This window comes from Babylonia areolata, chromosome 25, assembly GCF_041734735.1.
Source record: "Babylonia areolata isolate BAREFJ2019XMU chromosome 25, ASM4173473v1, whole genome shotgun sequence".
In the NCBI taxonomy this organism is placed as follows: Eukaryota; Metazoa; Mollusca; class Gastropoda; order Neogastropoda; family Buccinidae; genus Babylonia; species Babylonia areolata.
The window spans coordinates 27,664,637-27,677,136 of record NC_134900.1 but is presented as its reverse complement, the minus strand read 5'-3'; the positions used below and the strand labels follow the sequence as shown (position 1 = coordinate 27,677,136).

Below are 12,500 nucleotides of genomic sequence, written 5' to 3'. Positions count from 1 at the left end.
TTCCTCGCCCACGTAACTAGTTGAACATTCACGCAGTGACGAATGTTTAGGTAGTAAGCTCTTTCTTATACTCTTGCGCGCATGCAGAGAGAAACAGTCATCCCATGAGTAAGGTCATGCACACACACACACACACACACACACACACACACACACACACACACTTTCTGTCTTTCTCCCTCCCTCTCTCTCTCTGTGTGTATACACACAAAATTGCATTTGTGTGAACTGTTAAACGCACACACACACACACACACACACACACACACACACACACACACACTATCTCTCTCTCTCTCTGTATACACACAAAATTGCATTTGTGTGAACTGCTAAACGCACACACACACACACACACACACTCTCTCTCTCTCTGTATACACACAAAATTGCATTTGTGTGAACTGCTAAACGCACGCACACACTCACACTATCTCTCTCTTTCTCTCTCTGTGTATACACACAAAATTGCATTTGTGTGAACTGTTAATCACACACACACACACACACACACACACAAATCATAGTGTGTACATAATTATATGCGTGGGGGTGGTGTCACATATCCGCTTTCTCCTTTCTTTCCCACTGTTGTTCATCTTATGCATACACACTCGGCCGCATTTTCTAAGCTTCTCTCTCTCTCTCTCTCTCTCTCTCTCTCTCTCTCTCTCTTTTTGTACATACACAACACGCACGAGCGCGGAAAGATTGATAACAATCTGACGTTCTTGCTTCACGAAAAAAAAGGACAGACAAAAGAAATAAAGAAGGTAAAAAAACAAAAACAAAAACAATTATCGAAAGAACAGCCTGACTTCGTACACGCATTCGGATTGCAAGTTATATAACCCTGTCATAAATGATAGCCAGGACGCACGAAAGGAGGAGTGCTTTTTCTTTTTTATACACCAAGTTGTGTCACCAACACTCGGCTTATATCACAGATTGACATAAGTTTACATTTGGGCCAACAGCAAAGTGAGAGCTGTATTGTCAATGGTTTCTCCAGTCAATTGGAAATCAATTACAGCTTAGTCTTTTGCGAAGGACTTTCACTCTCAAACTAGGAGGCAAAATTGCACTGGCTCTTAGTGCTGCAGCCTTGTGGGCTAGTTGGCCTTTTGGGAACCATCCCAGCGCCGACTCTCCTAAAAACCCTCTTGGCCGAGAGAGTGGGGATGTAACATGGGCAAGACACTCTCCACTATAATCAAATTCTAACCCAAATAGTCGGAAAAGCAGTTGCCTCCTCTGCTGTTCTGATGGTCATAGTCGGACACGACTGACTATCATATATATGTGTCACCATTAAAACAACAACAACGACAACAACTGCACGCAATACTTTCGTTCTCTGAAAACAGGCTACCCTGCAACCTGCCCGCCCCCTCCCTCGAAAAAGACCCCCCCCCCAAAAAAACAACAAAAAACAAAACAAAAAAACAAACCCCAACAAAAACGACACAAAAGCAAACAAACAAAGAGAACAAAAACAAAGAAGTAGAAAAAGGAAAAGAAACCCAACAACAACATATACCTGTCCACACACACAACCACCTTCTCCACCCTCACCCTTCCACTCACGTCCATGCGCGGATCTTTTTCTTTCTTTCTTTCTTTCTTTCTTTTTAAAAGTCTGGCGACACTTCTTTCTTACGACAACGTAAGTGAGACCCCCCCCACCGCACCCCCCTAATCCACAACAATCCTCCTTTCCTCTTCCCCAGTCTCTCTCTCTCTCTCTCTCTCTCTATCACTTTCACCCCAACCTCCCTCCGATGTTTCACTCGAAATTTCTGTCTCATAACAACTAACCCCTCCCCCCTACTCCTCCTCCTCCCCCTCCTTCCCCTGTCGTCGCCTCAACCCCCTCTATTATTCCACCTCCCTCAATCCATCGTCTCCAGTCACCACAAGATCTTTCAGTTGACGGGATATTTCCCTTTAACATCTAACCCCCCCCCCCCAACCCCCCCCCCCCAACTCCCTCTCCCGCCCCTTCCCACCATTCTCCTCCACTCCACCCCCCCCCCCTCAAACCTCAAGTCAACAAAAGATCTTTTATTCAACTTCCTTTTCCTTTTACTTCACTTTTATGATTATTTAAAAGAAAACAACACACACACACAAAACCAAACTTGTCACTGACAAGTTCCGCCTCCCTCCCTGTCTGTTCTATTATACAAGGACAGTGACACGAGGTATCAACGCTGCACTTGGTGTGATACATACACACACACACACGCACACACACACACACACACACACACTCGCTTGACATCCGTGTTGACACGCTGCAAGCTCTCTTCTTTTGTTGTTGAACACACGCTCTGTGAAAAGGGAAGGAAGGAAGGAACGTTTTCTCTCTGTGTTTTGTATGTGTCGGTGAATGAGCGAATAATAATAATACTCCACAGTGTGTGTGTGCCAGTGGACGAAACACTTTTCGCATACATGGTAAAGGTACGTATGTATATACGTGCAAAAAAACAAATGTGTGTACGTGTGCGGGTATGTGTTCGTGGCCCTCTGGACTGCATACACAGACTGAAAGTCAAATCGTGGTAAGTTCAAATTGACTGACTCGTATTATCTACCTATCTATCAACCTGTGTGTGTGTGTGTGTGTGTGTGTGTGTGTGTGTGTGTGCGCGCGCGTGTGTGTGTGTGTGTACAGCGCATGCGTGTATGCATACATGCACGTCACGTATGGTTATGGGTTGCTTCGACGTAATGCTGATATATATATATATATATGTATATATATATACATATATATATATATATCACTATCATAGCTATTTATAAGCTGGTACAATAAAAGAGGACATGCTCATAAGTTAAGTAAAGTCTCCCCCACTGAGAAAATAATTCTGTGACACGGTCACCCAGAACACCACAAAGTTTCATTCCACAGTTTTACGATGGTGTGTTTGGAGAAGAGTACATAAATCGAAATGGAAAAAAAAAAAAAAAAAAAAAAGTTGGAAGGGGTGGTGGTGGTGGTTTGGGGATGGGGGGGCGGGGGGTGTGTGTGTGTGTGTGTGTGTGTGTATGTGTGTGTGTGTGTGTGTGTGTCTCCGAACCGGTTTAAAAAAAATTTTTTTTAACCCATTTCTTTATCCCCACCTGTCTTCCTGTCTTTCTTTCTTTTCTTTTTTCCTCCCCTTTTCTTTTTCTTTTTTTAGTCCACACTTAATCAGTAGCAATCATGGTCGACCGGGACCAGATTTAACTCTCTCCATACGAACGGCGAAAGAATCGACGTTAACAGCGTTTCACCCCAATTACCATCATAAAAAATATTGCAAGCGGAAGGCTCTTATACTGAAGAGGTGAATGTTGACAAAGAATACCACAATTCTGACGACGGAAGCTAAAGGTTGGGTCATTCAGACACCCACTGGACATCCGAGGGGTCTGTGTAGAGGAGAAGAGAGGACTGGCCGTACTGAGTGAGTTAAAAAAAAAATTATATACTATTACAAAGCAGGTGTCTGTTGATTCGTTATGGACGGGTCTAAAACGTGTCCGTGCATACACTTTTGTTGTTTTTTTTGTTTTTTTTTTATCGTTGTTCTTGTTGTTGTTAAGTCAAGGGCGATGATATTTGTATAACACGTAAGTGTATGCACGATCGCCACTTATAATAAACGGATTGAAACTGATTGCCTCTTATCTACACACTCTTCCAAGAGAGAGAGAGAGAGAGAGAGAGAGACAGACAGACAGACAGACAGACAGGAGACACAGAGAGAGGAAGGCAGAGGGGGGGGGGGGGGGGGAGAAAGACAGTATGAGAGACAGAAACATAACTGACAAGTTGTACACTGAATTCTGCTGCCTGAACTGCACACTTCATAGAACAGCACGCACGCACATAGCGACTCATCATTATTATTATTAAAACGACTCCCAGAACATCAGTCTTCTGGACCATGGTAAACTGGTATAGATGGGTGTGGTTCAGCGGTGTGTGTGTGTGTGTGTGTGTGTGTGTGTGTGTGTGTGTGTGTGTGCGTGTGTTCGTGCGTGCGCGCGCACTCGCGTTTGTGTGTACGCGTGCGTGCGTGCATGCGGGTGTGTAGTACATGCGCGCACGCGTGTGATAGCGTAAATGCACGCACGCCTACAATCACGGATCGCTTCGGCGTTAATGCTGAATGAACGTTGCCATGACGGGCGCAATAGCCGAGTGGTTAAAGCGTTGGACTGTCAATCTGAGGGTCCCGGGTTCGAATCACGGTGACGGTGCCAGGTGGGTAAAGGGTGGAGATTTTTACGATCTCCCAGGTCAACATATGTGCAGACCTGCTAGTGCCTGAACCCCCTTCGTGTGTATACGCAAGCATGGCGGGTTAAAAACGGTTATACACGCAAAAGCCCACTCGTGTATTTTCGAGTGAACGTGGGAGTTGCAGCCCACGAACGCAGAAGAAGAAGACGAAGAAGAAGAAGAAGAAGAATGTTGCCATGACAATCGGATACAAAGTATGACTGAGGGAGAGAGACAGAGACAGAGGCAGAGAGAAAGAGGGAGCAAGTAGAGAGATATAAAGGCAGTGAGAGAGAGAGACCGAGAGAGAGAGAGAGAGTGAGAGTGACAGACTGACAGACAGAGAGAGACAGAGACAGACAGGCACAGACAGGCAGACAGAGAAAGAGAGAATGATCGAGAGAGACAAAGAGAGAGAGAGAGAATCAGAGAATAATTGAGAGAGAGAGAGAGAGGGGGGGTGGGGTGGGGGGGAGACAGAGACAGACAGACAGAACGAGGAGCGAAGGGTGAAGAGCGGTGTGTCAAGATCTGTGCTTTTGAAACAAGCTAGTCCTGTTCGGCTTTGAGGCATTCCACACACACACACACACACACACACACACACACACACACACACACACACACACACACACACAATGGACACGTCCGAGTGATCACGAATAAACAAATTATTGACTGCCTGTTCATGCCTGACTGATCTCGACTGCGATCGTGCGTCAAAGATCGTCATAACAACAATAACAATAACAACAACAAATAGTTTCCAAAATTGAACGACGTATACAAAGAAAAGAAAAGTGTCGTATTACACACATTCCAGCCACGCAGATCCTTCAAAAAACACCTTTCAGTTAAAACACGCAAGTCAAGGCAAAGAGTCAAGCCAAGAAGTTGATTTCAAGTACGCGCTGGGTTAAGTTTGTTAGATTGGATTCAACGTCAACATCCACCTCGAACGACAATGAATTATTGCCGATTGAGGGGGGGGGGGGGGACCTGTCTCTGGTACCATACTGACGCAGTCTTGTCTCCGCCACAACTGACAAAGTCTATAAGGTGGGCAGCAGAGAATGTCAGACTTGTTAGTTTGTGTGTGTGTGTGTGTGTGTGTGTGTGTGTGTGTGTGTGTGTGTGTGTGTGTGTGTGTGTGTGTTGTTGTTGTTGTTGTCGTCTTTTTTTTCCTCAGTGAGTTTCAGTTTCAGTTTCTCACAAAATTCAAATTAGCAAGCAGACGCTCTCTCACTCTGTCTGTCTGGCTGTGTGTCTGTATGCGTCTGTGCAGTGAGAGAGAGAGACTGAGAGAGTGATTGAAAGAGAGAGAGAGAGAGTGTGTGTGTGCGTGTCATTGAGAGAGAGAGAGAGAGAGAGAGAGAGAGAGAGACTGACACTGATTTTATTGCCATTGGAAAAGATACCCTTTTGACAAGGGGGTTACAAAACATAGTGCCTATAAGCATTGACCATTGACCAAAATTGTTTGGCTGAAAAATAGAAACACGTATCCAAAAGCAAACAATCAATAATGAACCAAAATTTGCTCATCCACACTCGCACACGCTGACGCACAACCACTCATACATTCACACACATCTACACCAACATACATTTATCATAGCGCACTCTCCCCCCCCCCCCCCAACTCCTCTCCCCATGAGAGAGAGAGAGTGGCAGAGAGAGAGAGAGAGAGAGTGGCAGAGAGAGAGAGAGAGAGAGAGAGAGAGAGAGAGGCAGAGAGGGGGATACAGAGAGAGAGAGAGAGAGAGAGAGAGAGAGTGGCAGAGAGGGGGAGACAGAGAAAGCGACACATCTACACCAACATACATTTATCACGCACTCTCCCCCCTACCCAACTCCTCTCCCCACGAGAGAGAGAGAGAGAGGCAGAGAGGGGGAGAGAGAGAGAAAGCGACACATCTACACCAACATACATTTATCATCACGCACTCTCCCCCCCACCCAACTCCTCTCCCCATGAGAGAGAGAGAGGCAGAGAGGGGGAGACAGAGAGAGAGAGAGAGAGAGAGAGAGAGTGGCAGAGAGGGGGAAACAGAGAGAGAGAGAGAGAGAAATAGTAGGGGGCATTAAGTCCGAAAAACAGGTGAAAGCTGCACTTCGTGATAAAAACATTCTGTTTGGTTTTTCTTATTCCTTATTCATTTGTGGTTCATTTAAGCAAGGGATCCACCTTATCACTGCACCGGAAGTGGGTGTGGTCAGCGTCTAAAGTAGGTCACTGAGTTCAAAACAAATGACACTTATTTTCTCGGTTATTTCGTTTTCTTACCCAATTTCACAAGTGGAAATGTCCAGAATGTGGTCTCCGAATGTTAATTATGCTGTTATGTACTTGCTATGTTATGTAAATGTCTTCAGGGGTGTTTCGTGACAAAAATAATAAAGATAAAATAAAAATAGAAAATAGGTCACAATGTCAGTGATGCTAACTGGTCGTTTTTTAATCTCAACGTGCACTGTTATGTTGCTCATACACTTTAAAGAACATGTACATATTTTTCATCTTTCTCTGGGCTACTTGTACCCTAAACAATATATATATGTATATATATATATATATATATATATATATATATATATATATATATATATATATATATATATAAAACAGCAACAACAAAAATTAAACATAAACAAAAAAAAGAAGGGGGAGGGGAAAAAAGATGTGTCTAGATCTTTGGGTGCCGTTTATGATAGCAACTAAGCCTCTTTTTGAATTTCTTCTGCTATGAGTTGATATTTTGCAAAGTACTTCAGTCTCTTAAGATATGACATTGATGAAACTGATATAGCAGCTCAACAATCACCTTTGTTTCAACAATCTCATCCACCCATTTCAGTCTGCCTATCGTGCTGACCACAGCACCGAAACCGCTCTCCTCCACATCCTGAATAACCTACTGCTAGCGTCCGACTCAGGACAGATCTCCCTTCTCACTCTTCTCGACTTGTCAGCCGCCTTTGACACGATAGACCATTCAATCCTTCTTTCCCGTCTTCATTTTACATTTGGTATCAACGGCACTGTTCTAAACTGGTTCAAATCTTATCTCACTGATCGATTCCAGTCTGTCATTGTTGATAATTTCCAGTCTGAACCCGTTAAAATTGAACATGGAGTCCCACAGGGATGTTTTAGGCCCAGTGCTCGTCACACTGTACACTGCTCCTCTCGCTGAAATTATCAACCGCCATAATGTCAGTCATCATTCTTATTCTGATGACACTCAACTCCTGAAGAGTGATACACCTGAAAAACTGTTGTCGCTCTTGCAAGAAACATCTAACTGCTTCCTGGATATTCAAAATTGGATGACTCTAAATAAGTTACAGTTGAACGCGGACAAAACTGAAGCAATGATCATAGGAACTAAACAAAAACTCTCTTCCATTACAACTAATACTATCAAACTTGGCAGTACATCCATCCCTCTGTCCAGTTCAGTCAGGAACCTCGGCGTTGTCCTTAACAACACACTGTCCATGCAAACATTTATCAGCGCTATATAAATACCATTATTATTATTATTATTATTTATTATATACTTGTAATTAAAGAAAATCAATCGTAAATCTGTGAATGTAAGTATAATCAAGGTCGATCAGCTCTGCCAATTTCCAGAGGCACCACACGCATGTCTAAAACATTTTTGCTTGGATACGTTTTTAATTCATATCAAGCATTCACCAAAAACCGCAAACATATAGTATATGCTCAATTCGCTTGTTTTGCCTTTCATTCAGCACTGACAGACAATATCGTACTAGATTCAATGTGGAGAAGAATGATTGTAGAATAGTAAAATCCTTCTCATTCTCATAAGGGTAAAGAGTGCTTCCAAGGAAGGGTGGTGGGTCTTGTCGCTGATGCCTGACTGCCTTCTGTCCTGCAGTCCTTTACAGCAGTCCGATGTGGGAGGATAAGGAGAAATTTTAATATACCGTTGCGCACACTGGTGACTGTAATTTCACATTTCACTTTTTTTCTTGCCCAGGGCATACACAGATTGGTCCAATGACTCCATGCTGCCCTGGATGCTCCACCGCAGGTTGCACGACGTCCATTACATGTTTTGTCATTGCGATTCAGTGCACATTTTCTGATAGCATGGCCAATGTTGCTAGTATGTCTGTCCAGATACTCATGACGTGCAGCATGGAAGTCTGACCAGGAAAGTGTACCAGTGGCGATCTCATGTTCATCTTCAATGACACCTTTGCAGTGACTTTCTTATTTGATTTTTGCCTCTTGACTCCTTCTGGACCATAGGGATGCAACAGTACTCCAGCGGACTCGGTTTTTGGCTGCTCTCTTCAGCCGGGCCTATGTCCATCCGGCTGTGCCTTCATCTCATCCTCCAAGCTTCTTTTCCAGGTCTGCTTTGGTCAGCCAGCTCGCCTCCTGTCTTGTGGTGTCGTCTGGAGGCTTTCGAAGGGTATTGCCTATCCAGCCCCATTTCCTCTTCCTGATCTCCTCACTAATAGGCACCTGGTTGGTTCTTCTCCAGAGGCAGGCATTTGATACTGTCTCTGGTCATCTGATCATTTGAAACATGGTGCAGGCATCTATTGATGAAGGCCAGTCGTTCGCTTGTGTTCGTCTTGGTTGTTCGCCATGTTTCAGAGCCACACGAGAGGACTCCTTAACGTTGATGTTGAAGATCCTCAGTTTGGTGTGAGTGGAAAGAGATATAGAGTTCCAAATTGGCTGCAGGGTGTTTAAGGCATGCCTCGCTTTGTTGATGCGATTCTTGATGTCTTCATCCGCCCCTCCGGCCTTGCTCACTACGCTGACACCTTTGCAGTACACCAACCATTCACTTTCAGTGTTGCGCGTCTTGCTTTCAAGTCTGACGGCTGGTTTTGCACTGACGTTACATGGTGGTATTTAGACATCTTTGGAGGTCAGAGCAACTGGATGCACTTTTGTGTAGGTGACAGAGGGGGGGGGGGGGCATTATTTCCATTCTGGCTGACACCGATTGCTGAACTAGGGGTGTGAAGTGCATAATTGCATCTGCGTCTTCATGCTTATTCTGCATCAAATATCCCATGGAAGGTGTTTCCCGCTGTTGTCAATCTTGTGAGGTGTGGTCAATTTTATCGACCGCTCCAACTATGTAAATGTTTGTCATCATTCTTGGCGGAAGAACTACACCGTCTGTTTCAAATTTTTGCTATATACTGTTTGCAATATCTGTTGAAATAGACAACACATGCTTGTATGAGATTCCAAGGCCAAGGCTATGAAGGATTTCAACCAGCCCTAGCTTTCTTGTCTGACAATGAACTTTAAGGCTAGCAGATTAGGAATGATGTCTGTGTCCTGTTGCGCTGCATATGTGATGTTGCTTTTAATGATTTTTTTGCATTTATATGCAATTATCTGTGATATACTGACAACAGTTTGAATCTGGTGTGGAGTGGTTAATTCTTCAGTGGAATCTGGCCCACTGGTCATCATGCTGATGGGCGCCTTTAAGGTGAAATGTATACAATTTTCTTGACATTCTGTGGATGAATTTGACATTGAATGAACTATCTGGCTACAACAGATCACTTCTAATCAGCTCAGCGGTTTTTGCCAGATGTGAGGCTTCTGAATCATAACTGCTCGTTTCTTGATGGTGTCACCGAGGTTTTTGTCAAACATTAGGACACTTCTCTGCTTTGTAAAGTGGCAATGGGGTCTGGAAGAGCTGTGCGAAGTTTATGTTTGATACGTGATGAATGCACTTCAGTTTGCTCGATTCCTGATTGTGCCAGTCCATACGTGTATATTCTACACAACTGAGACATATCATCGTCCATGTCTTTATTTTTCTCTCGTGAGTTTGCATTTGACGGATTGTCAGCACGTCTATAGAGTTAAATGAGCATGTGTATGGTACACATCTATTGTTACCATGTCCCCTGAAGCAAATTTAACTAAAAGACTTTTATCCTGAAGCTCTTCTGCACAGTTTCTCATCTTGTAATCAAGTCCTAAGTCCAGCTCCTTGCAGTATACCCTGATCACTGTTTAAAAAAATGCATTAATTTATTCGCATGAATACCAAACATGTTTCTTGTTTTCACAGGACTAGCACTGGATTTGAAATTCTTATATATATATATATATATATATATATATATATGCTCCCAGTCTCCTTTTAGAGGTTGTCCCTGCTTTCCTCTGTTCTACATCTCTTCTGCCACTTAGAAAAATGTAGAAACGTTGCTTCATATCCATCTCCTTCATCAAAGACAGATCAACAGAATTGGGCAATGTCCTAATCTTTTAAAATCAGCAAGGGTTTCAGTAACATAGGCGTAACCAGCACATTCTCGCTTGGTTGGGCAGATCATAGTTTCTTGTGATGCTGTTTGACATAACCCACAAAAATTCCAGCTGATTTCCACCACGTCTTCAGTCATCGACCTGGACTGTGGCGGATCACAGCAACCACATACTTGTCTGCATTGATGTGACATAACTCTCTGAGAACAAAGCAAGACAGTTGTGGCGAGCTCATTTCTTTAAGTTTCAATTTCACATTGTTTAGAACCCTGTCGACTGTGAAGGCCTCTTCAGGGCTATATGCTCTAATCATACGAAAAAATCAATTTAAGCATACTTCGTTACAGAATATGCAATCTACAGGGTTGTCAATAGCTACCATTAAGTCCGTAAATTAATTAGGTCATTTTGTCTTGTACAAACTAAATAATCCCTTTTTAATTTTCTTCTCTCTCTCTCTCTCTCTCTCTCTCTCTCTCTCTCTCTCTCTCTCTCTCTCTCTCTGTGTGTGTGTGTGTGTGTGTGTGTGTGATTCTTTCTTTCGTTATTTATTAATTTATCTATTTATTAATTTATTTATTCACTTTTTTTGTTAACTGTACAGTTACAGTTATATAATACTTTCATCTAAAAATTAAACGCAGTAGCAATACCCTATTGTTGATTACCCTACTTCAATAGCAGATTTTTTTTAATGATTTTTTTTTTATTTAAAAAGAAAGAAAGAAAAAGGCATAACACCTTCGTTTTAAAAATCTAACTTTTGTCGCTAAGGATTGCCGTACTTCAGTTTCTGGTCTGCCATGGGCGATGAGAACAACCAAACCAGCGCAGTGCGCGCTAAGCGCCAGTCTCTGAAATAGGGAAGGTGCTGACAGCTGCGGGTCAGGCCGGGGTCATGCCACATCCCGCCTTGCTAAATACTATGGTGTCCCATTCGCGTGTGAGTGGTATAAATGGTCTTCGTAATTAATTTTAATTAATTTTTACGCTTGCCACAAGCCACTGGAAAAGTGGATCCCTGGCTTAATGGGTTCATTAGGACTTATTGTACATGTATGTCAATTATTATATTTTTATCACAAAGTGCAGGATTTATATTTAATGCCCCCTACTAAAAGCGACACATCTACACCAACATACATTTATCATACCGCACTCTCCCCCCCCCACACACACACCCAACTCCTCTCCCCATGAGAGAGAGAGAGAGTGGCAGAGAGGGGGAGACAGAGAGAGAGAGAGAGAGAGAGAGAGAGAGAGAGAGAGGCAGAGAGGGGGAGACAGAGAGAGAGAGAGAGAGAAAGCGACACATCTACACCAACATACATTTATCATCACGCACTCTCCCCCCCACCCAACTCCTCTCCCCATGAGAGAGAGAGAGAGAGAGAGAGAGAGAGAGAGAGAGAGAGTGGCAGAGAGTGGCAGAGAGGGGGAGACAGAGAGAGAGAGAGAGAGAGAGAGAGAGAGAGAGAGAGAGAGAAAGCGACACATCTACACCAACATACATTTATCATCACGCACTCCCCCCCCCCCCACCCCCAACTCCTCTCCCCATGAAAGACAGACAGACAGACAGACAGAGGGATGACCTTTCCAGCCTTGTTCTCCCCCGAAGCGCACAGCCCTTGGCCTAATGAAAACATTGCATTTGGTTGTTGCTGTTAAAAGAAAAAAAAAAAAAAAAAAAATCCGGTGCCCCGTGGATAGAAATCGAACACACAACATTCGGAACGTTCCAACGAAATGTGCTCTCTCTGTGTGTGTGTGTGTGTGTGTGTGTGTGTGTGTGTGTGTGTATGTGCACGCGCGCATGCTGCGTTGGCTGAAATGGAAGGAGAGGGATAATCATCGTTCCGGTGGTGATTTCAGTATGCTGAGAATTCGATGCACGATCTAAACCCCCCCCCCCCCTCTCTC

The 12,500-nt window shown here is 43.7% G+C and overlaps 1 protein-coding gene across 2 annotated transcripts in view; it reads left to right on the top strand.

Annotated features, from left to right (window-relative positions):
* The first annotated feature begins 2,337 nt into the window (after positions 1-2,337).
* Positions 2,338-12,500, top strand: part of LOC143299525 (uncharacterized) — an 86,749-nt gene continuing 76,586 nt past the window's right edge. The window contains exon 1 of one of the 2 annotated variants that reach the window (XM_076612795.1): positions 2,338-2,466. The gene's annotated coding sequence lies outside the window, so the exon portion shown is untranslated. Of the gene's footprint in view, positions 2,467-5,208; positions 5,339-12,500 lie in introns of those variants that run through there. The other variant, XM_076612796.1, reaches the window with a different exon arrangement.